Source organism: Podarcis tiliguerta (genome assembly GCF_965153285.1).
Source record: "Podarcis tiliguerta genome assembly, chromosome: 1".
NCBI classification, from domain to species: Eukaryota; Metazoa; Chordata; class Lepidosauria; order Squamata; family Lacertidae; genus Podarcis; species Podarcis tiliguerta.
In genome coordinates, this window is record NC_139534.1 from 61,257,105 (window position 1) to 61,283,187 (window position 26,083).

At 42.5% G+C, this 26,083-nt stretch overlaps 2 long non-coding RNA genes across 2 annotated transcripts; one reads left to right on the plus strand and one right to left on the minus strand.

Moving 5' to 3' along the window:
* The first annotated feature begins 40 nt into the window (after positions 1 to 40).
* LOC310672085 lies at positions 41 to 25,505 on the plus strand. Its single transcript, XR_014508388.1, has 4 exons — positions 41 to 125; positions 1,486 to 1,652; positions 20,931 to 21,033; positions 25,379 to 25,505. It is a non-coding gene; the product is annotated as an uncharacterized lncRNA (long non-coding RNA).
* Positions 7,421 to 8,986, minus strand: LOC310672087. Its single transcript, XR_014508390.1, has 2 exons — positions 8,671 to 8,986; positions 7,421 to 8,294 (listed from the first exon to the last, which is right to left on the minus strand). It is a non-coding gene; the product is annotated as an uncharacterized lncRNA (long non-coding RNA).
* Positions 25,506 to 26,083: the final 578 nt, after the last annotated feature.

Sequence of the window (26,083 nt, forward strand, 5' to 3'; positions counted from 1 at the left end):
GGGTGCATGTCTTTATCATACTGTCTACAGATCCATTCAGACTGGAATTAAGTGAAGTCAGAGAAACATAGAATTCTCCTACGGATAGAAAAAACATGCAGACAGAAGAAACAGGAACAAATCAAGTGAGCAAAAGTTCTCTGGAAATAATGGCTCTGACTTTTGCCATTGAAGTGGATATCCTTCCACATTGTAAATAGAATTGCTGTTTTTATTTCTTACTCAGTTTGGGTGGCTTCCTTATGCATGTGAGATCTCTGTTGCTTCTACATATGCAAGAGTTTCTTCATTCACTTAAAGAAGGTGCAGCTCAGCATATATATTCCTTCTATAAACACAATTATCCCCTATTTAAGTGAACAGAGGAAGTCTGATTGGGTGGGGTCTTCACATAATGTAAGGAGCCAGCAGTTTGGAGTCAAAGAATCAGAGAGCAAAGCACAGGCACTACTAGGACAGCTCACAGGGGCAGGGATTGACTAGTCACAACATTGTCCCCCTGACATTGGCAGGAAGAGAAATCACAGCTAGTCAGTCCAAGAAGAATCATAATACCTAGGAAGCCAGCAGGGTTTCTACCAACCTTCTATAAGATCTCTTCTACTCTTTGATCTAGTGTTGGGGAAATGTCCATGAGAGAATGCAGCCCTGGCATTTGTCTGCTATTCCATCATTCACCATGGCCTGCCTCTGATCCACATCTGCCTGTTGTGGTATCTGGCTTACCAGCCCCTCACAATGTGTTCTGTACCTGGTTGTTTCAGAACCTGACCACCTTCAAACTCCGGACGTTCCACTTTGCCTCTGTCTGATTCCATTCTGGTGCCACTTGCCTCTCTTAGCTTCAGGCAGGCTCCAACTCTAAGGCTCCAACAAAATGTCAAAACCTTATGGCTATGAGCACCACATATTTTTAGACCTCCATGTGTTGAGCAGAAAGGTCTGCACAGGGTTTCTAAGCATGTTCTGCTGAATATGCATAGAAACTTCCCTTCAACCAGACACCCCAACTAATTAGGGCTTCTGATTGCAAGGAGGTTTCCAAGCAGGTTCCGTTGAACTTAGTAACTCTGTATAGGAATTTATGCTAAATATGAGACTGCATGCCTGGGGCCCCTGTCCCATCCCGTTTTCAGCCCACACACATTTCAACCCCCAACACCTAATTGAGGCTCTAGCTTCCTGCTTACCAGTATAATTTCAAAAGATATCAAGGAGATCTTAAACAGCCACATTTTCTTGGAATGTCCCAAACCCAGAACAAAGTTATACTGAGAAAGAGATAAGGCAGTAACAAGGCTAGTGTAGACGGCTAATCTTGATGTGTGAATGAGTCAACAGCAGTCACAAGTCTTTGCGTTTCAAATAGCTGTTCACCATGCTTTAACTGCTTTTTGCCTAGCCAGCCAAGTGAAAAGCTCATTCTCCATAGGTCCATTATATTCAGTTTAAGCAGTTGTATTTCTGTTCCTGAAACTTTTGCAGAGTATGCATCATAAAAAGTCCTCTATGCCACCTACACATACACTTAAGGTGACTTGCAACAAATTAAAAACAACAACACCAGAGCCCTGTGCTTTCAGATCAACTGTTCAACATCCTGTTTCCCACACTGATGATCCAGATGACTCTGGGAAATCCACAAGCAAAATGTGAGGCTCTACCCTTCTCCTGTGGTACGGTAGTTCTCCAGCTATTGAAATTAAGAGACATGCTGCCTCCACTCTGGATAGCCCCATAGCTATCATGACTAGTAGCCATTGGCAGCTTTTCTTCTGTGCATTTGCCTAATTCCATTTTAACACTGACTAAACTGCACCCGACGTGGGTGGCACTTTGGGTAAAACCTCAGCGCCCAGGACTTGCTGATCGCATGGTCGGCAGTTCAAATCCCCGCAGCGGGGTGCGCTCCCGTCGTTCGGTCCCAGCGCCTGCCAACCTAGCAGTTCGAAAGCACCCCCGGGTGCAAGTAGATAAATAGGGACCGCTTACCAGCAGGAAGGTAAACAGCGTTCCATGTGCTGCACTGGCTCGCCAGTGACCCGGAAGTGTCTGCGGACAGCGCTGGCTCCCGGCCTATAGAGTGAGATGAGCGCACAACCCTAGAGTCTGTCAAGACTGGCCCGTACGGGCAGGGGTACCTTTACCTTTAAACTGCACCCATCACCATGTCTTATGCTAGCAAAATCCATAACCACTTCCTTTGGTTTGTCCTGAATCTTCAACCATTTTATTTTAAAATGTATGTGTTGGGGCAGAAGGAGACCATGGTTCCACTAGCACATGGGTAGGCAAACTAAGGCCCGTGGGCTGGATGCAGCCCAATCACCTCCTAAATCTGGCTTGTGGACGGTCTGGGAATCAGCGTGTTTTTACATGAGTAGAATGTGTGCTTTTATTTAAAATGCATCTCTGGGTTATTTGTGGGGCATAGGAATTTGTTCATTATTTTTTTTCAAACTATAGTCCGGCCCCCCACAAGGTCTGAGGGACAGTGGAGCGGCCCCCTGCTGAAAAAGTTTGCTGACCCCTGCAGAGGTTCCGGGTGTTGCAATGCCACTTCCTCAGATTGGAGAAGTCCTGGCAGAATGAGATTCTCCTACCTGAAGCTTCTGACGCAGTGGGGATTTCCCAGGCCACCTCTCAGGGCAAGTCCCTCTTTTCATCTCCAGTTCCAGTTAACAATTGATAAGCTCCTTTGTTCTTTGGCTCCTGACCTGCTTTCTTAAGTGTTTGACCAATATGTGAGTTTCAAGGGGTTTGCACTAGAATCTCTAAGGAAGAGTGCTGAAATGTGGTAAATATATTGTAATTAAATAAGGAAATAAAAAGACTAGTAAGACTGTTGGTTGTAAGAATAAAATTAAGGTTTATTACTCAAAGTAAACAAAGGCATTCTGAGTGCAGGGTTTACCGTGGCCTGTATGGGGCCAAGATGTTCACACTAGCACATGCTAACTCATACTGACTAGCTTTAGCTAATTGAACTTTGAGAAGCTGCAGGAGTAAAGAAAAAGTCTGACAGGACATAATTACTTTACCAACAAGTAGTACCTAAAAGAGAAGGAATCAGTGAGGAGACAGAACTTTCTGTCTATTCCCCACCTTCACACACACACTGGTTCAGGTAATTAATTGCAAGTGTTATTGCTTCACTCCCCAAAAAGGGGAGTCAGGCCATGAGGTCATGATACCACCCTAAGGTGCTGGCCCACCCGTGAGGCAAGATGAGGTGACCACCTCAGGTAGCAGGATCCACAGGGACAGAAGATCCCAATGTAGATCTTTATTCCCCCCATGTTCCTGATGTAGGTCTTCACTCACCCCTTCTTCCCTGGCAGAAAGTGGGGAACCATTTTGTGGTTCGCCTCAGTCACCAAAATGTCTTGGGCCAGCCCTGCATTTGAATTGCCTTCTCCATGAATAATAAGTCAGGCAGAATCCTAGAAATGAAGGCCTGGGAGAGGCTTGCCTTTCAGTCTACCTCTCTGCCAAGAGGCAGGGCTACTGACTCTCCCTACTAGTACATCTCAAAGAGCAGAGGAGAGGACACGGGGGGGGGGGGGGTCCTTATAGAGTGAATGGCTTAAGATTGTTCATGAAGGTAAGGCTGTGGTTGCAGATATCAGAAACTGCTGCTAATTCTTTTGCCTTTGAAATATGTAGCACTGCATTTTTCCACAAGTAGTATTTTTCCTGTAGTTTACATACTGTTAATTTCTACTTGAGTCCCACTGCTTTTAAACAAGAAAACAAGATTCATGGGCCTAGGTCATGGCTCTGAAGTCAATCATAGGTAAGACATAATAACAACCAGACATAGCTGGAGGCATTAAAAGTAGCTCAGCAGGTTTTCTGAAAGATATACCACTGCTTGAATGTACATGATGATTTATGTCAACGTGAACTGTGACTGCCTTTGCAGTTTTGTCCAGTTTAATCCAGGATGACAGTTCAAATATTTCTTCAGAAACGTCCGGAAGAACAACTATTACTGACTGATCTTATTTCTTAGAGAACTTATTTGTGTTCCTCAGGTGATTCTATTTTTTTTTTTTACTACATTTCTGGTTGATGGGATGGACTTACATGCTCTTTTACTTTTTTGGTTGTGGGGTGAAAGTAAGAGATTAGTAGATTCTTGTAGATTTGTGATTTTAACTGATTAGTCAGCAAACCAAAAGAAAACATTTTGATTACTTAAGTATTTTTTTTAAAAAAATATGACAAATGTTTAAAATGATGGCCTTATCCCACACATATAGGAACACAGGAAGCCGCCTTAGAGTGAGTTGGGCCTTTGGTTCAGCTAACTCAGTTTTCTACTCTACACTGACTAGCAGCCACACTCCATGCTTTCAGGCAGGAGTCTCTCCCTGCCCCATCTGGAGATACAACACAGGGATGAAGGCTACTTCTAAAATGAAACGATCTGCAAAATACATGTGCATTGCGTCATCTAAAAAGAAAGTCTAAAGACTTGCCTGGGAGTGAGCCCCAGTGGTTGATGTAAACATGTGTAGGATTCCACCATGTGGCTGCAAGCACCCTTGCAAGATCACACAGCCCATTGAGTTTAATGAGTTCTACTACTGAGTAACTTCTGAGTAAAGGTGCCTTCTAGTTTGCAGCAAGGGACACGGGTGGCACTGTGGTCTAAACCACTGAGCCTCTTGGGCTTGCCGATCAGAAGGTCGGTGGTTTGAATCCCCGTGATGGGATGAGCTCCCGTTGCTCAGTCCCAGCTCCTGCCAACCCAGCAGTTCGAAAGCACGCCAAAAAGTGCAAGTAGATAAATAGGTACTGCTGTGGTGGGAAGGTAAACAGTGTTTCCGTGCGCAGTATTGGCCTTAGGGTTGAGGGCCCCTGAGCCCCTTAAAGGTCTGAAAGCAACTTGGACATAAATTTACCCTTTATTCTTTACATGAATAGAACAGCATTTAATGTGATTGGCTATAGACCACAGCAGAATGATTATATACCCAAAGTTGCAATGAAAGCATAGATAAATGTATCGTAGTACATTCCTTGTGGTCAATTTTTATTACAACTGGAATGGAGACTAATGTATTAATAGTCAACACACTGCAAATACACGAATGCAAGTCATAAACAAAACTGAAACAAGCCATTACCTCTCCTATGTAAACAGAAATAGCAAACAACAATACAAAACCCTAAAAAATTGCTATCATGTACAGGAAAAAAGGCATAAGGACAGCTCCCGACCAAGGAAGTTGATGTGGATGGACCTGTCTTAAATGGGGAAAGGACTTCTATCTGTTTTTGTAGGGAAGGGCTTGTTTGCTTGCAATCCTACTGAGTTAAAGATAAGGCAGTCTGAGAATGACTGACTTTAAAAGCAGCAAGCAGACTTTAGTACAAGACTCCGTCCTCTAAATTGTGGGGTGCCAGGTCATTGCTCAATTTGCCCCATCCTTAAAGTTGCCATAAGGGGTTTTAATAAGGGGTGGTTCTTTATTGATTGGTTGGCACTGCCTGCTTGGTTAGTGGTGAATGATTTTGGCAACTTGACTATGTTTAGCTAGATAGTCTATAGTGGATTAGATAGGGCCATTATTATACACTCTATTGTTTCTGGTTTGCCGTTGGATTTTTTGGCACTCTGGATAATGTCTGACAATATATTCAATATTGAATAAGATAGGGCAGCTATTCTACTGTTTCTGGTTTATCTTTGCATTTTTGCCAGCTGATTATGTCTAACAAAATATTCTTTGCTGGATAAGATAGGGCAACTGCAATAGAGTCTATTCTTTCTAGTTCTTTGTATTTCCTGCAAGTGTTACTCTTCAACAGAAGCATTTGTATTTCCTGCAAGTGTTACTCTTCAACAGAGTATGTTTATGCTGCAGAAGCAGGGAAAGAAGCACAATGGCTTAACCAGATTTGAGAGGATCTGGGAATGCCGGATTCTAGACCCCTTAAGCTTATGGAAGACAATCAGAGTTGTCTGAAATTGGTGCAATCAGAGAAGATAAATACACATTCTAAGCAAGCAGACAAAATGTTACAAAATAAGCGATTTGAGCCAGAAGGGATTTATTGAAATGCAGCATTGTCCAACAATGGAAATGACAGCTGATATTTTAACAAAGCCTTTGTCAAAAGAAAGTTTTGAGAAGTTACGTGCTAAATTAAATTTGATTAATTCAAATTAGGCACAGTGAGAAGGGAATTGTAAGAAAAACACTAATTTGATCAGTAAAATGTCTGGCATCTGGTGGCTGCGGCTTTTGTGTTGTGCTCTGGAATTGGCCTCTCCCTTTGGGTGTTCAGTTCAGTTACAGAGACCAGCAGTCATTCTTGCCACATTCTTGCCTCTTGATGTTGTTTTCGTTTTCCTCAGATAGTATGTTATTGTGTTACAATCAGGGGTGCCAATTTGGGTCCCAGGTTATGGGTGCCCAATGGCACCTACGACATAACATGATGTCATGACGTTGTGACATCATTACGTCAAGTTACATCAACATCACGCAGCGGCACTTCTGAGGCCTGGCAGGACCTCCGACACAGCTTTTGGTAGAAACTGGAAGTTGCATTGGAGCCTGCATTGTGGGTGCTGAGCATCCACAAAAAAATAATAATTGTGGGTGTCCAGGCCCCCAGGGCCCCCTATCGTTGGCACCTATGGTTACAATTTTCTTTATTATTAAAGTTTTGTTTGACATGTATGTGAGCTGCTTACTTTGCTAAAAGAAAAGGAATTCTGCTGAAGAATGGTGGAATATCCTTAACTGGGTGAGTGAGGGGATATTCCCAGTCTGACAGGAGGATTGATTTTTTAATCACCCCCATCATCCACAACAGTTCTTGCATTTGAAGTTGCAACTGGTTACGAAGTTTCAGCCTTCCTGGGGTAAATTCCCATGGCCATTTCCTCCTGCTTGAAGTCAATATGAATTGAATACTTAATTGAGTTTGTTCATTGTTGAACAAAACTTGCAAGTGGTTCAACGATTACTCAGATTGTGAGTCAAACTATGTGGTTGCAACCTTTTCAGTAAAAGTTTGATCCCAGATCTCCCCAGCTTTAATATGACATGTGATACCAGGAAAAGGGATTCAATAAAAAATATCATCTGTAAAGTATACACACACACTAAAATTCTACCCACTTGTCTACAACTATATAATTAAGAAGATCTTGTTTCATACAAGGGGTACAAACAACACAAATATGCCTAATGAATAAGAGAAAGATTGTCCCATAGTGGTATGGAGTTATGGAACACAGAAACCTGGTAGCCATAGTTACCTTCTGCTGTTTGTCCAGCAGAGAGATTGGATGGACACACACACAACCCTAATCTCTGAGTGGTGTGATATTGCAGGGATTGTGAGTGCTTACCCAGGGTTTGTGTTTCCTTTGGAATAAGGCACAGCAGAGAATGTGTGTTGTATACATGGTTTATTTACACACATATATAACCTCAGCCTACAATGGAGGGGTTCACAGCGTCAACGCCCCAAGATGGTCTTGTTTCTCCCATAGCCACATCATTGGATTTAATGACCTGTCACCCAGGTGATCACCTCATCAGGAAGCCAACCAGGCTTATATTTTAACACTGGCTGGATCCAGGGGTTAGAAGGGTATTGGTGTACAGCCTACTGCCTCCCACAAAAAAAACCCCATAAAACACACACACACACGCGCGCACACACACACACAATCTGTACTTCTTCCAAGGAAGTCAGGGTGACATAGATGGCTCACTCCTCCTTTTTTATCCTCAAAACAATTGTGCGATGTAGGATAGGCTGAGAAACTCAAATATGTAGGTTAAGCTGAGATGTTGATCCCATATCATCCAGTGAGCTTCATGACTGAATTGGGATTTGTATTTTGGCCACTCTCTACCCTGGTGCAACCTTTGGCAACTTAGTGCTGTACAGATGGTTTGGACTACAATTCCCATCACCCCTAGCCAGTATGGGCATGCTGATAGGAGCTGTAGTTCAAGGTATCTGGAAGGCGCCAGGTAGGGGAAAGCTGCTCTAGCAACTAGACCACACTAACTCTCAAATGACAGTAGACTGAAAGTGAAATCTGTTGCTTATCATCAATCATTAAACACTAAGCCTTTGAAACAGTAACATTATTACATCCTATTAGCATCTTTGGTTTTTCTGCACTGGAGACAAAGACCAAGGCTGCACTTATCAACCCAGAACTTCCTTTCTCTGTAGAAACATGGGAAAAGTCAACACACTATGATTGCAGGGTAAACACTTACCGGTAATACATAAGTTTCCTGATAATTCATCTGAAAGCATTTAAATTAACTTAAAGGTAAAGTAAAGGTACCCCTGCCCGTACGGGCCAGTCTTGACAGACTCTAGGGTTGTGCGCCCATCTCACTTAAGAGGCCAGGGGCCAGCGCTGTCCGGAGACACTTCCTGGTCACATGGCCAGCGTGACAAAGCTGCATCTGGCGAGCCAGTGCAGCACATGGAAACACCGTTTACCTTCCCGCTAGTAAGCGGTCCCTATTTATCTACTTGCATCTGGGGGTACTTTCGAACTGCTAGGTTGGCAGGCGCTGGGACCAAGCAATGGGAGTGCACCCCGCCGTGGGGATTCGAACCGCCGACCTTCGAACAGCAAGCCCTAGGCGCTGAGGCTTTTACCCACAGCGCCACCCGCGTCCCTTTAAATTAACTTACTATTTGCCAAATGCTTAGAATCTATACTGTTAGCTCGCCAAGATGTATCAACCAGTTGCTGTAGGCAGAAATGGCCAATTTTGTACCTCATCCCAGCCCCCAAAAGTCCCACTGCAGAGTGAAAGGGAGTAGCTACCACTACTACCCACACAAATTGGTTCTCTGCTGCATTCTGGCAAATGGTTATCAGGAAAATAGCAATATCTATTGGCGTTATCTCATGTGTGTTCACAAGCTACTAATGGCTCAGCACAACTCTTCTTTGTAAGGAACAGTGACTGTTCAGCTTATCAATATATACAACATGACCACCTGGGCTTCTGGTTTTGAGACTTATCAAAGATTACCCTAAATATATATTTGTACTAACATACAGCTCTCAAAGCCATATTACACACACAGAGGATGAAAGGGCTCACAAGCCCTAAGCCAATAAATTGAGAGAAGTACATTTATGCTGTCATTAAGATATATGCACACAGATTTGATCCAATATTAGAGTGAGGCATCCTGGGCAAAGTAGCTGGGAAAGCACCTGCACCACCACCAATTTTTGTTGCTGGGATTTCCTTTCCTCCCCCACTCTAAGCTTAAACAGCTCTTCAAGCTGTTGTGGCAAATCACAATGGTACTCTCCTAGATGACTCAAAGTGCTGGGTTTGACCTATAAAGCCTTAAATGGCTGAGAACCACAAGATTTCAAGGACTTCCTCTCCATATGAACTGACCTGCAATCATCATCTGAGGCCCTTTTCATCTGCCTCCTCCATGAGAGGTCCAGAAGGTGGCAACACAAGAATGGGCCTTTTCTGTGATGTCCCCCTGCTTGTGGAATTACTCTCCAGGGAGGTAATGCTTAAGGAACCTTTCACCTAAAAAAAGAGCACCCCCCAAACAACAACAACCTAGGTATCCCTAGGGACTATTCTGTTGGGAGGTTTGAACTGTTATAGAACCGTTTTGATAACTGGGCACGGTGGATTGAAGTGGAGTATCATTGGAGGCACCAGTGAACTGGACCACAGTGTGTGAACTGTACATGTGCTCCTCTTGCAATTTGTGAAATGACAACTGCCATTTTTCAAGGAGTCTTATGAGCGATGGCCATTCCATCCCCCTCCTCTGGTGAAACCTACAATGAGCATTTCCACAGAATTCCCACGGTCAATCTAACAGTAGCCTCAAATGCTTCAGTGGGCAGTCACTTGGGGGGCTGCCAAATATATTCACTTGTCTGTACTTAATCTCTGACATTCTTTCCACCACCACCATTTGTTTAGTCTGCACCTAGAAGGAAGTCTCATCACAGTTCTGACTCTTTATCTGGCAAGAATTGTACGACAGAGGACCTCAGCTAGAGATGAATGAAGATAAATGAACGTTGGTGCCAAAATTCCAGGACATGCCTATGTGTATTGTAGGCTGCATCATATCCTTGTTTAATATTGTTGTTAGTACTCACGGCTTCACATGGGCACAACTTAGTAAAAAAACCATTCTGACGTCTGACGTCAAGGGGAATTTCCTTTTCCGCAAAAAAGGAAAGGAGGTGGTCTTTCATAACTGATATTAATAACTAACTGATGTTACAACACAAGGAAACAACCCACATTTGCATGAGTCATAAATGAACAGAAAGAGAGAGAAATACGTCTGTCTGTCACATTTATTTGAAATATAATCTGATCTGCAAACAAAAGTGCTAAGAATACCAAGATGAGTCAATTTAAGGCCAGAGCTTCTTTCATTTTGAACTTTGTGTATTTGGGAAAATGCACAGAAAGAGCCTAGAAGTGCGTTGCTGAGTATTCATATGAAGTTTGTAGTCAAGTCATGGTCATGAGTCTAGGTTCCAAAAATCCCCGTTCTGGGTTTATGAACACTGCAATACTCAAATCTATTGTTTGGAATATAAAGCTTGTTCAATGCACACTTCCTATATCTCCCACCAACCTTTCTTGGTAGCTGAAGACAAGTTATATGAACACAGAATTTTATGATATCAGTTGAAACATGCTAGGGCTCTTGACCTGGATGGGACCCTCTCTCTGCTACTTGGCTGCACTTTCCATTACATAAACCACCCGTAGAGAGGAGCAGAGAGGGTCCTGTTCAGGAAGCCATGGGCTCAGGCTGCAGAGAACCCCCCAAGTGCATGCCCGACATATCCAGGGCATCTGGGCATTTTGAGCACTGCAGCTTTCATTATGTTTGGATGAGCCAGACATGCACAGGAGTCTCCAATGTCTCTCTAGAGCACATGCCCCTCCACGTCTGGTAAGTAATGCAGAGTAGAGATTGGTAGAGAAAGTCCTTTCCAAATTGGGAAGGGCAGTTTACAGGGAAGCTTCTGGCCTTTGACATATTCCCATTGACATCATTAGGCCTTCGTGGCACAGAATTGATTTCTTTTAAAAAGTGAGTAATTTTGACCATCCTACATTTTAATGGATCTATTATCATTGGTCACAGGGAAACCATCTATTACCAATTAATCCATTATTGCAGCTCATTAATCCAGAATTACAACTTATTCCATACTTCGGACCACTAATATAGATCAGAATCTTCACTTTGCCTATAAGCAGGCATTTAAAATCCCCATTTTACCATTGAAACTGTAAATGTAACAACCTACTTTTTAAAACTGCCAAGGAGAAAATAATTTATGGCACCTGAAACTGTGTGTGTATTTTGCAAAGCATGAAGGGACCAAGCCATTAAAGGTCTTAGAGATTTCCTTTTGTTTTTCAAAACCAAACCTTGAATTATGACTATGGGGAAATGGGGAACCATTACCTAATGAAGCTAGATTTTGAAAAATATTCTTCCCTTGTAGTTTTATTTTGCTCGAATAGGTCTCATATAGTGATATACATTGAGCAGGTTTGTAACGGACTGCAGGGGGAATAGAAATGTAAGTTTTGTCATAATGGACAAGTAGTTAGAAAAGCATACATACATCAGAAGTGCATTATATCTAGTCAATTTTGTTGTATCTTTCTCATTGTGGCATGTCGTTTAAAAAATAATCTCGGGCTCTCAGAAATATTACCAAAAGGAGAAATCAAATTTTGAAATACGAGTCAGGTTCAAAGAGCTGTGAACCAAGGAGGGCTCTGGCTAAGTGGAAGTTCAAAACTGAGGGTTGCTGTTTTTTTCCAAAACTAGCATGCAATGTGGTATGTGAGCTGACTGTGCACAGGAAGAAGTCAAAAAAATTCTGGCAAAATTCTGGCAAAATTCTCAAGCTCTTTGCTTGAGCCTCTTTGGTTCCTGTCCTCTGAGACCAATGAAGGCAAATTTGGTGAAGTTAATGAGGGAGAACTTCATTGAAGCAGTTCATTGTCAATGTTTGTTCAAAAATTGGCACTGCTTGTATGCTGTGAGAGCAAAGGAGTAAAGTGGCATTGTAAACATTTGATCAGTGATGATAGTTGTGTTTATATTCCTTATATTAAAAACACAAGAATGCATGCACACAATAAAAATCACCCATAATCGTCATGAAATTTGTGGAGTTCAAAGCTTCCCACTGACATACTTTTCATTGCAAAATTCAAACATAATTTTGTGTACGGGGTAGTCCTTCTTGGCTGTTGTTACAAATTGTTCCTCACAAAGCTTCCAAATTTCAATCAGTTGCCATTTGCTATTTTTCTTATGGGGAAAAAAACACACTTGTAGCCTTAAATATCCTAGAAATGCATTGAATTTTGCCATTGGGTTGTGTCTTCTACCCTAGTCAATATTAGAAAATAAGGGTAGTAAGATGCATCATCATTTTTAAATAGATGAATGGTCTAGTGCAGGCTCCAACACAATTTCCAGTTTCTACCAAAAGCTGTGTCGGAGGTCCTGCCAGGCCTCAGAAGTGCCGCTGCATGATGTTGATGTAACTTGATGTAATGAAGTCACAACGTCATGACATCATGTTATGTCGTGGGTGCCATTGGGCACTCATAACCTGGGGCCCAAGTTGGCACCATTGATTGTAACACAATAACATACTATCTGAGGAAAACGAAAATAACATCATGAGGCAAGAATGTGGCAAGAATGACTGCTGGTCTCTGTAACTGAATTGAACTGAACACCCAAAGGGAGAGGCCAATTCCAGAGCACAACACAAAAGCCCCAGCTACCAGATGCCAGACATTTTACTGATCAAATTAGTGTTTTTCTTACAATTCCCTTCTCACTGTGCCTAATCTGAATTAATCAAATTTAATTTAGCACGTAACTTCTCAAAACTTTCTTTTGTCAAAGGCTTTCTTAAAATATCAGCTGTCATTTCCATTGTTGACAATACTGCATTTCAATAAATCCCTTCTGGCTCAAATCTCTTATTGTGTAAAATTTTGTCTGCTTGCTTAAAAAGGTAAAGGTAAAGGTACCCCTGACAGTTAAGTCCAGTCGTGAATGACTCTGGGGTTGCGGCGCTCATCTCGCTCTACAGACCGAGGGAGCTGTCAGTAGGTTGCCACAAACCACCAAGGACAGCTTTCTTGCAGGTTTATTAATGAGCTAAGAAAAACATCTCACAAAACATTAATGTTAGTGAATGTTAGGTATCATTGGTTCTCAGCTGTAACATTTTTTTTCTAGACAGTTTACAACAGGCATAGGCAAACTCGGCCCTCCAGATGTTTTGGGGCTACAACTCCCATCATCCCTGACCACTGGTCCTGCTAGCTAGGGATTTTCAGAACATTCTTTACTTTAAAAGTTTTTGTTGTTTGTAACTGAAAATAAGCCACCGTATACTGTAGTGGAAATCTCATTGGGGTTGAGAGTCCACCATCTCCTGTGAGATAGGTTAGGCTGAGAGGCTGTGACTGGCCCAAGGTCACCCAGTGAGTTTTCTCACTGAGCAGGAATTCAAACGTTGGTCTCCCAGGTCCTAGTCCAACACTGTAATAACTAATTGCACCTTACTAGCTTCCTTTGTGCATCCCATTGTTTTCTGTTTATTTCCAAGACACTTTCCAAACTTCAGGAAGTCTGATTCTTTTCCAAAGTAGATTTGTGGTGCTAGGTGAGGTGCTAGGTAACTGGGCAAATGGAAAGTTCCAGTATGTGCAAGAATACCTCCTGTGAAATACTTACCATCTGGAGTCACCCTCCCTGAATTCATTAAGAGGCAGTCAGTGAGGATTTTCCATCAAACACAGCAACATAACACAAATTAAAAAGGGGCAGAAGTTGAGTGCCATGGGGGTAAAGTTTCAGAAGACAGAAAAGTCTGGGGCACTGTCTAAGACCAACCTAGAGCTTATAATATAAAGGATGATGGATGGGGAAGTTTGCATCAAAAACAAAACAAAAAAATCAAGCAGGCAGCGTGTACCTGTGTGTCCTTAGTTGTTTTATTGTACTGTGGTGTCAGTAACCCATTATGACAGAGGAGTACATGTGGTCCCGTTGATTGTTAACTGTCCTTGGGTGTGGAAGGTCACAGCTCAGCCCCACCACTGTTGACTCAATGTGTGACCCTGGCCAAATCACCCATTCAATCTTGGTTTCCACTTCTGTAAAATGAGCAGGTCAGAGGCTGAATGAGGGGAACGTAGCCTCATCCTACCCCTTTCCTGGCAGTTCAGTTTCAGTTTATTTGTTGGAAGAAAGGAGAGTCCTCCAGAGAGACGTTGGAACTGTCTTTGCGGATCGCCACCTTGTAGCTTCATTTTCCATGGCCACCTTCACACTGTGAATATTGGTGACATACTATGCGGGGCTATTGTGAGGGACAATACACTTCACACATCGAAAGTATAATAAAAGATATGCAGCAGTATTTGAGACTGTTGTTAGCTGAGAAATAGAAGCAAAAGTAAGTACCATTGACTTCCATAGCTTTCAACAGGAGAAACTGAAACATGTGTTTAACATTCCCATTGAGTAATGGGGTTCAGAGTCACTTAACAGCAACTGAATCATGTCCATAGTCTTCCGGTTATGTAATGAAGAGCTGTGTCTCTAACATCATTAAAATAAATAAGCAAATAAATTGAATGTCACATCCTTCCCACAATAATTCTACAGCAGGAGGTTTTCCCCAGAGGATGCAAATTTTTGCTGCAATTGTCTTTTACAAGGGACGGGGTGTACAGCCTGGGGGTGAGGATGATAGCAGGCAGCAGGAACTATTAGCCGCTGGCTGCATCTGCCTATCCTAGTCTTAATGCCGGACTTTATTGGTACATAACCACTGATAACCATCAGCAACCACAAGGCCTGTGTATAACTTTGTGAATCTACTTTTGCTATATTAATCAGAAAACAACATAAGAAGTAACTTCCTAGGAAACTGAGAAAATATATGTCATAAAGTATAGAAGAAGCCCCTGAGATGTTATACTGGAATGTGAGGACCAAACTAGTAATTGTGTGAATAGGTTTTTTTTAAGTAAAGGGTGTGTGTTGATCTACATTGGGACCACCATGGGGGTAAAGGGTTAAAGTCCCCCCCCACCCCCACCACTTGCACACCTGCTAGGGTCCAAGTCCACATCAAATAGCTGGCCATGTGATCATTTCGATAAGGAATCATGGAGCCAGCATGCTATGTAGATTTGGCCATGTGACAACCTCATGAAACCAAATCAAAGTAAGTGCATCCTGTTCTTCAGCTACGGTAAGTAGTAGAACATCTCTGACTTGTTTTACAATACATACCCCCTCCAATTATTGCTGAAAAAGGAGGCATGTTTTGACGAGAGCATTGCAAATGTGGGGCCCGATATTTCAGCTCAGTCCTGGAGTTAAGCTTGTGTTTAAATCTCTCCCATTGAAGTCGGTGGGGCGTAAAAGTGCTGAGATTTGACAAGGAAAAGACCCTGTAGGCTTTGCCTCAGACACTTTGAACCCAATCATCTAGCTGTGCAAACTGGCTGACATTAGATAGGGTCCTACTGGTTTCAAGAAAGACAAGGATTTGGATCTCCTAATTTTCTAAACTATATCCTGTCGGTGAACATTGCTAATGTATAAAGGAGCGAGTGACTCATCAGTGTAATGAACTATGAACACACACATTGCTATTTTTTGGTAACTGAGTATGTTAGGCTATGAGAATAGAGCAACTCTATAAAGGGCATCAGATGGAAAAGCAAAATATCCTGATAAGAGGCTTTAGAAAACTGAATCCGACAAACAGAGGGGCCTCACCCAGTAGCAAGGTGAGCAAATACAGGGCAATTTATCTTCAAGTGCATTAAGAATCTTTTGCAGCAAACGTTTGCTGAAGGCCAGATCACTGCACAAAGCAGTACAGCGAGAAGCCAGGAGTGATTAGAAAGTGGGAAGCTCACAGCCTCACCCAGAATACTCACCTCTTAATCACATTATCAGCAAAGGAGGGCTTTTCCTCATTGTTAGAGACCGTGGAATCACAGGGTTTTAGCTTCTCTGTAAGGTCAAAGAATGAGTCACTCCGCTAACACAATGCAGAGAATAAATTTCATTGCTGCACACAATGGGGGACAACAATGTAGACTGGGGATAGCCAGCTTCTATATTCTGAGGGTGATGCCATTTTCTAGCCAATGTTCTGGGAAATGGATGGTGTGCTTTGCTGTGCAGTCCAACTGCCTCTGGTTGAACAATAAAGGCATCGCCACATATATCTATTTAATTTATTTATTTAGAAAGATTGATGAAGCAATCCCAAACCTCTCACATGGGTGTACATAATTGTAGATGAAACACAGCTAAAACTACAAAACTATTAAAAAACAAATACAGTAGTACCTCAGGTTAAGAACGTAATTCATTCTGGAGGTCCGTTCTTAACCTGAAACTGTTCTTAACCTGAACCACCACTTTAGCTAATGGTGGTCCTGCTGCCTCCTGCTGCCGCTGCTGCGTGATTTCTGTTCTCATCCTGAAGCAAAGTTCTTAACCCGAGGTACTATTTCTGGGTTAGCGGAGTCTGTAACCTGAAGTGTCTGTAACCTGAAGCATCTGCAACCCGAGGTACCACTGACCTTAAACTAATCAGCAATATTTAAAAAAATATTAAGGGTGCCTGCCTAATGTCAACAGCAGTAAGTGTTTCACAATTGTGGTGCACAATTATATAATTAAGGCAACATCATTTATGTGTATAGAGCCTGATGAATGTGTGTGCTTCCTATGAGAGTGCCCTCTAGTGGCAGATTAGCAGTGGCCCATTGCCTTTCTGTGCAACCTGTATGGAAAGCAAATTACAGTGTTGCCCCGCAAGACGAATGCCTCGCAAGACGGAAAACCCGCTAGACGAAAGGGTTTTCCGTTTTGGAGGTGCTTCGCAGGACGAATTTGCTATGGGCTTGCTTCGCAAGACAAAAATGCCTTGCGATTCCTGGGGTTTTTTTCCCTCCCCCCCTTTTCCCCAAGCCCCTAAGCCGCTTAACAGCTGTTCGCTAAGCCGCTTGACAGCTGATCTAAACCGCTTATCAGCTGATCTAAGCCACTAGTAGCCTTTTAGCAGCTAATCCGCTAATCCCTTAAGCCTTTAATAGCCGCTAATAGCCTTTTAGCAGCTAATCCGCTAATCCCTTAAGCCTTTAATAGCCGCTAATAGCCGCTAAACTGCTAATAGCGCTAATCCGCTAATGGGCTTGCTTCCCAAGATGAAAAAAACCGCAAGACGAAGAGACTCGCGGAACGGATTCTTTTCGTCTTGCGAGGCACCACTGTATATCCCATTGTTTGTTCCAGAAACGATTGTCCAGAGCTTTTTTAGCCACTCCTAAGAGTGATGAGGGTGGCGCTGTGGTCTAAACCACTGAGCCTCTTGGGTTTGCTGATCAGAAGGTCGGCGGTTCGAATCCCCACGACGGGGTGAGCTCCCGTTGTTCAGTCCCTGCTCCTGCCAACCTAGCAGTTCAAAAGCAAGTCAGAGTGCAAGGAGATAAATAGGTACCAATCCGACAGGAAGGTAAACGGCATTTCTGTGCACTGCTCTGGTTCGCCAGCAGCGGCTTAGTCATTCTGGCCACATGACCCGGAAAAACTGTCTGCAGAAGCGGACAAATGCCGGCTCCCTTGGTCTGTAGAGCGAGATGAGTGCTGCAACCCCAGAGTCGTCCACGACTGGACTTATAAAAGGTAAAGGACTGCTGACAGTTAAGAGTGAAATTAAAGTGTGGAGCATCTCCCAGTTTTGGGATGCAAAATTATTTTCCTTGCTACTGAAACTCTGAGCAATCTTCTTTAAAAAAAAAACTTGATTAAGTTGATTAAAACTTGGTGTGACACAGTTGTTTGGTGGGGGGTAGTCGTGGATCTGGCCCATTGCGTGTCTGCTTGCCATTTCTGATCTGGACAATGTACTTTAATATGTTCACCAGGCTCCACACGACCACATGGAGATTATGAGGAGGCATTGGCTCTAGCAGCATCTCCGTATGAAAGCTACTGGCACACCAGTTGCAATTCAAGTGATCATGGCAACCTTTCTGCAGCTGCCAGGATCCTTGCAACACCTTTGTGTCCACTCTTCATATGGAGACATTGGTTCATATATGCAGTGCCTGCTCCAAGCAGTCTCAGACAGGTTGCAAATCCATTAGCAGCAGTACAATCTTAAATTTCACCCTCTGTTTCCCGTAAGAATAGAGTTTCAACTTCAGATGGTGCATAATCCTCTTCCTTCAGCTTAGGATCTCATGTCACACAAGAGAATGGGTAGGCAAACTAAGGCCCGGGGGTCGGATCCGGCCCAATCACCTTCTAAATCCGGCCCGCAGACTGTCAGGGAATCAGCATGTTTTCACATGAGTAGAATGTGTGCTTTTATTTAAAATGCATCTCTGGGTTATTTGTGGGGCATAGGAATTCGTTCATTCCCCCCACCCCAAAAATAGCCTGGGCCCCCCACAAGGTCTAAGGGACAGTGGACCAACCCCCTGCTGAAAAGGTTTGTTGACCCCTGCACAAGAGGGACATACAGGAAAATGTCTGCCCTTAGCCAGTGAATGAAGGACACAGATAATTGTTAGAAAGCTTCAAGTCGGGCAAAACTTCTCTTTTATGATCAAAGTACTTCTTCTGAACTTTTTCAAAAAGAGGGCAGATTATGCCTACTTTTTAAAAAGATGAAAGATAACTTGGGCTGGAGAACGTTTGGCCCTCCAGATTTTTTTTTGGACTACAATTCCCACCAGGTCCAGCCATCATGGCCAATAGGCACTATGGGAATTGCAGTGTAGTGACATCTGGAAGGCCTAAGGTTCCCCAGCCCTGGTCTAACAGTCATTAAAGTAGCTCTGCCTTTAAAGTGAAGCAGATTTAATCTTAGTTACCTTCCTGGGATTCTGCCTTGGAATTTTCTTGTGTTGTTCACACCAGAACTCCTTGTAGGGAGTCTATGATGAACAACCAGTGTATAATAAGCAAATAAAGTAAATATTTTAGTTAGGAGTAGTACTAAACTGGTTGACCCCTTTTCTATGTATAACCATGAACATGATATACTTTATATCACTCCCCAAAAGGTTGGATTGTGAAAATGGGTAAGTATCTGCATTTAGAAGGGAACAGGGTTATTAGAAGTTCATGAGTTCCCCCTTCCTGCCTCACAGCCGGAAATTAGAACTACTTAAACCTCTTTGGTTAAGAATATGCTCTGCAATGATCCTTATTTAAAGTGAAGAGAATTCAGATAACTTTTTAAGAATCTTGAAGGTCCTGTTTTATCATTGCATCAAATGTTTGCTCACCATTTCCTAGACTGAAAACAGGAATTTCTAGAACTAGGCCGTTGAGGTAATCAAAAGAGTTCAAAAGATAAATTTCAGTATGAGAGAATTACCTGGATAGGTTCCAGCCATGGGGCTGATTGATTAATAATAATAATAATAATAATAATAATAATAGCAAAACACATTAGCAAATATTTAAACATTTGGGTCTCTGCCCAGCACCAGAAAAATTTCCGATCGGAAACCAACTGTCTGTTAGTTAGATAAAAGGCCAGAGTGAAGAGTTAAGTCATGTGAGCTAGAAGGTGGAAGTAAAGCTGCAGCCTGGAAAGGCAGAGAGAAAGAGAGAACCATGCCTAATTTCTGCTGGAATCCAAGGCTGTGGCTATGGGGGACGTCTTGGGCTGTGAACCTGTCCATCACAGGCCACAGCTGTCAACTTTCAGATTTGAAAATAAGGGATCAGCAGCCTCACCTGTCCTGGTGACAGTCTACGGGATATCTAACAATCTGGGATAGCAGCGGGAAGCAGCGGGAAACGGAGCTGGGATAAGGGAATTTCCCGCAAAAAAGGGGGAATGTTGACAGCTATGTCACAGGCTCAGGTTGTATATATGTGTAAATAAGCCATCGCTAAAAACACCACAGTCTCTGCTGTGCCTCATCCCAAAGGAAACACAAACCCAGGAACACCTGGAATCTTGCACCGCTCAGAGACTGGGGTGATGCACAACAAGACATTATCACCAAGTTTCCTTACAATGAGTTGCAATCCATTGCCAGGTCCCAGTCTTTTAAAACTTCAGTGTTCAGTACATAACGTGCTGCCTAACTACATATAAAATTACAACCTACAAACATGACAATAGCAATTGTGAAACATGATATCTTAGAACAGAAAGTAGGTGTAAAAACTAGATGTATTTAAAAACAAAGCTACCTGGTGCAGCTCTCCTTTGCAAGGGGAAAGTCTTTTTGTACTCCACTAAGAACGAACAATGTACAAAAAATTGCTCATTTGAAATGCATTTGGGCCTCTTACATTCTGTCATCAGCCAGATAGGACAAGGTCTGCAGGAGGACTGATACTTCTAGTACTATTTACTCAGGTTTGCAAGAAAATAATTTCAGTGTCAGTTGGCACTTTGATAACATTTAACTGGCCGTTATCAAATGAGAAGGCAGTGGACATTATCCGTTATCAAATGAGAAGGCAGTGGACACTTCTCAAAGACCCATTTTGTTGGTAGCTGTTCATTATTTTTATTTAACAATCTAATATTTGTTCATTTATATAAATTCCTCTCTTATACTTCATTCATACGTTTTTCCATTTTCATGTTTCACTCATTGCTTGCATACTTTCATCATTTCTGGCCTTTGATTTAAATAAATCTTTCCAATTTGTTTTATTTTTCGTCTGTCTCTGATTCATTTCTGATTACCGCTACTAGTTCACTGGAGCAAGCTTACTGGAGAAAAATGGGAGAATCTATTTTCAAATGATTTCTATAAGCACATTTATTTATTTATTTTTGCACACTCCAGCTAGTGAATGGGCATGATGTGCATCTGAACGAGCATTCTGTTGAAAGAAAAGGATGGCATCTGGAAAAGCGCCTCTGAGATGTGCATGAAATAGAATTTAATGGTGAGTTTCCATATTTTTATGTGCATTCAATTGCACATTCCGATGTTCATCTGATTTACTACTGCAGTTCCTAAAATAAATGTTAACCAAGACACACTGTGGTATTTCCAGAAAAAATGATTGAAATAACCATTGGTTGGTTGCAGCCCACCTTTCACCAAATGGTCCAAGGGTGGCATACCAAAACACTATAAGTAAGTGCAATGTACAATTACAATCATAAAATTAAACCACAAAACCTACCAATTTCAGAATAATGAAACAGGAGCACAAATCTCCAGGGCACAGCAAAGCAGAATAATCAGATATCTACTCAGCTGAGGGCCTGGGGCAAAGAGGTACCCCTTTCCAAGGATCCAAGCTTTCACTCAACTCAGTGTGCCATTTATTTGCACCCAACATTTTGTGCTCCATTATTCAGCAATGACGTGCTGCTAGTTTTACTGATGTGATGGAAATCCATGCTAAAATGCATGACAATGCAATCTATGAAAGACAACTGGGGGGGGGGGATGAAAGGGAGGCGCTGATGTCTGCTGTAAAGCTGGTCATAAGAACCCAAGCCGTTAGAGAGACACCAGAAAAATGAAATCAAACACAAACTTCCATAGGTAGCTGTGTACTTTATTTGGGAACTTCTCCATTCACCCTTCAGTGTATAGTGCAAACATTTTCTCTCCACTGAACAATCAGATGACCACTTTGCTATACATGAAAATGCAACACCTGCCCATTCAGTTTTCAATCTACTGTATGTATGAAATTCAGTCCTGAAGCTGGAGCCTACCTCTTTTCCTAATGTATTATTATTATTATTATTATTATTATTATTATTATTATTATTATTATTATATTTTCTTTTTCTACTAGCCTGGCTTTATTTCCTTTGTTTAAATCTACCAGTCATCTTTAGAATCCTTGCAAGCCACATATGTCCATCACAACATTTCTCTGAACATGCGGGTATCAGTTTACGTATTTTTGTTGAACAATGATATGTTGTTTTATCTTTTATAATCTTTACACTGTCGTTTCTCCCTTTTCTAATAATAAAAAAATGAAGTCCCATGTTCAGGTCATAGAAAAGTAAGTAATATGGGCAACAGTATTGCACTTCAGTCAGTGACCCCATGTTGGGTCCATCAATCTCAGTTTAGGCTGGGCATTTTTACCTCATGCCAGTCTATTTCTAAAGCCGTCTGTATTTAATTTACCGCTCCTCCCTCAGTTAAAGGGTTATTGTGTTGGCCTCAGTCACTGAAATATCAGTGGACTGGACTTTTCATGAAGAAAAATGGTTGTTCATGACAGGTTGTTTATGAGGTTTGCTTGATTCATTGATCTAGATCATGTCCACATCTATGTTCACAGAGGAATTTCCCCTAGAAATTATGGAGAGATGTTACCAGCGGATGACTGAATAAAAATATCACATATAATTCTTCCTGAATAAGCACCTCAGAATGCAAATTTAGCAGAGTAAGTAAATATTTTGTGGGGCACATACACAAAGCAGGACTGGCATTAACATTAGGCTGAGGGAGATAACTGGCTCAGGAAGCAGATGCTGGAGAATGGGTAGCACTGGCAGGATGTTAGAGGACAGAGTTCGATGTGCCATGTGACCCAGTCCAACCCCAACCCCCAAGCTAGCCTACTGTCTCCACATGCAGTAGAGGCAGGGTAGGGCAGTAGTACTTACCTGACTTCCTGTCACCAGCATTGCTATGACATACTGGGAGAAGGAGATGGGTATTGGCAAGGTCAGCATGGTGCAAATGCACTGGCAGATAACCAGGTTATTAAGAGACTTGTCCCACGCTGATGGATTGCAGCCTTAAATGTTTAGGTTTAGGTTTTAGCAGTAATTTAAAAAGCCAAATAAACTTTCTCAGCATCATTTCCAGGAAAAGGTGAGCATGGTGAATTAAATGGAAAGTCTGAACTCAGAATAGCATTGTGAAAAGCATAGGAGTTTTTTATTGGATTCTTTTCTCTGCGTCATTGGTCATTCGTTTAACAATAAATCAAGAGGAGATCCAGTGATCTGATATGTTCTGGGTGGCAGTTGTAAACACAGTTATTAAATCAGGCCAACCAGTATCAAAAAATTGAGAGGAAAATGATGGGACAGGGGACAACTGTGGAATGACTATGGGTGTTGATATAGAGGAGGTAGAACAGCCTCTTCATGAGCTGTGAGAGATAGAAGAAAACTTGGGAGTTTTCAATGATAATCTGATTGGCATCCCTCTGTCTTGGTAGACAATGGAGGAGTGCACCTTTGCAGATGAAGTCAGATGATTGGAGCGTTACAGAGCCCGCTGTGGCTGTAGAGACATGTTTTGTTGTGGCTGGGACAGATGAAAGTGTCCAGTTGTGCTGCTGTAGATACTCCATAGGTTTACTCCTTCGCCTCTTCTCCTGAAGATGTCCCACAAGACAGTGCGTATGGATTGTTCCTCAGGGTTTACTCCCAAAGCCTTTCTCACAAATGAGTATAGCCGCAAGGCAGCAGAGGTTTAGGATCAGAGTTTTCCTTCTCCTTGATGGGCTACCTTCCCAGGTTGACGAGCCCCATCTGCCCTTCATTTCCCTTTACAGCATGTGCAGAAACTGCCTTCTTGTAGATGCACACACAAATGTGTGCCTCTTCAAAGGAAAACACACATAAAAACAACTGTACAATAAATACAACACCTAAAACCAGTATAAGAAGATGGCAGCAATACTACAGTAAAATCAAAATCAAGTTTCAAAGAGAGAGATTGTACTATACAGTGGTACCTCGGGTTAAGTACTTAATTCGTTCCGGAGGTCCGTTCTTAACCTGAAACTGTTCTTAACCTGAAGCACCACTTTAGCTAATGGGGCCTCCTGCTGCCGCTGCGCTGTCAGAGCACAATTTCTGTTCTCATCCTGAAGCAAAGTTCTTAACCTGAAGCACTATTTCTGGGTTAGCAGAGTCTGTAACCTGAAGCGTATGTAACCTGAGGTACCACTGTATAGGCTTTTCTTATTTGGTGGAATAGCATCATGGGTGCTTTGAACTGTTTGCTAGTACCCTTCTTGTGGTGCCTTTGCACTTGTGGTGGGTTGTTGAATTGTTGTGTTGCCCTCTAAATCTTGTGTTTGCATTACCAGTGTGTGTTGCAAATGATTAAAGCCAACAATTTGCATGCCTCTCTTGTCTTCTCTTGAACTTCCTGCTTGAACTTCTGGGCAATTCATGATTAACTTGTTGATGGGGGGCGGGGGCGGGAGAGGTCTCTGCTGCTGCAATGGTGCAATCGATGAATTCCTCGCTAATTGTGCTACTTTTCTTAATGTTTGGTCACATCTGACTTAAAAAAAAAAAAAAAGATTTGCACTCCACCCATCTTAAAAGCTCTCTGCAGGTAAAAATAAATTAAAACAATTATCCAAATGCTGTTAAATGCCAACCAAAACACACAACACTGTCAGGGTGCTGTCAGCAGCTCCCAGTTGGTTGCCCAGGAAAGTATAAATACAAGGAAAAGTTTATTACAGTCCTTTTTTATTTCAAACTTTACAGTGAGAGGCTATAGAACCTAGCCTCTTGGATAATGGTGGTGTCCTGAGTGAACCTCCACCCTCTTTTTCTCCCACTTTCTCATTTGTCATTATCATAATCTTCTCTTCTATGGGTGCTGCTAAGTGCCATCTGTCTTTGAGCTCTTTGTTCTCCTACTTTGAAGGTTCACCGGTTTCTGGGAGATGGTGGGTCTGGAATGCTTTCTATGTGTCAGCCAGCTGCTGCTCCGGCTCTGCCTGCTCCTCCTTTCCCATGATTCCCCAACTTTCCCCCTCATCTGCCTCTGAGCTGTGACCTCCCGCAAACCACTGTTGTAAATCTATACTGTCTTCCTCTTCCTCCTCCCTGGAAGGGTTAGGATGGGGAGGTGGTCTCCACCATTCCTCCTCCTCTGCCCAGACCCTGACACACACAAATTGCAGAGTGTACACTAACACGATCTCCATTTTATATGTCAGAAGAAGAAAAAGAAAACATAAAATGTTTGCCTTTTTCCTTTGATGTAAAATATTGAACTTAATATTCAAAAAATCTGGAGATGTTTAGATTAGAAGTCTTTCCTGCAAACAAATTTAAAGGTTCTCACCAACATTTGGGATGCAAAATGTGATATTCATTTGTTAACTTAGGTGCCTGAATGAAATTAGATTTTTAGTTTAGAGGAGGGTTTTTAAAATTATTATTATTAAAAAATGTTTTTAATGGCCACTTACTGTCCCTATGTGAATCTCTCCTGGATGTTGTTTCTCATTGTGAGTTCTTTGCTGCCTTTGTGTTCCACTTATTTAGTACAGAAGAAATCCTCCTTTCAAAGGGATTAGCACAACTGTGGAAGGATCAAATCTCCAACCAACAAGAAATAAGTGGTGAGACATTGCGCATCCCATGTCCAGTAGCACATGCTGGCCTCTCATCAGTTTGTGCTCATGGAAATAATTTGCATCACAGTAGCTTTGTTTCTGTGTTGCAGAACATGGCATCATCTAGCTAGCTTCCTGTTCTGCCACAACACATAGAAATCCAGTTTACCAATGTGCCACAGAGTGCAGATGCACAGGGCAGAGGAGACATGAACACTTGGAGAACAAATACCTGTGGGTGATTTATGCAAGCAAGGTTTCACGTGCTACAATAAAAGACAGAGATGGGAGAAGTCCAATTGTATCTCATAGCTAGGAGCACAGGTCCGCCTCCTCCTCCTGCCATAAAGGTAAAGGTAAAGGGACCTCTGACCATTAGGTCCAGTCATGGCCGACTCTGGGGTTGTGGCGCTCATCTCGCTTTATTGTCTGAGGGAGCAGGCATACAGCTTCTGGGTCATGTGGCCAGCATGACTAAGCTGCTTCTGGCGAACCAGAGCAGCGCACGGAAACGCCGTTTACCTTCCCGTCGGAGCGGTACCTATTTATCAACTTGTACTTTGACGTGCTTTCGAACTGCTAGGTGGGCAGGAGCTGGGACCAAGCAACGGGAGCTCCCCCCTTGCACAGATTT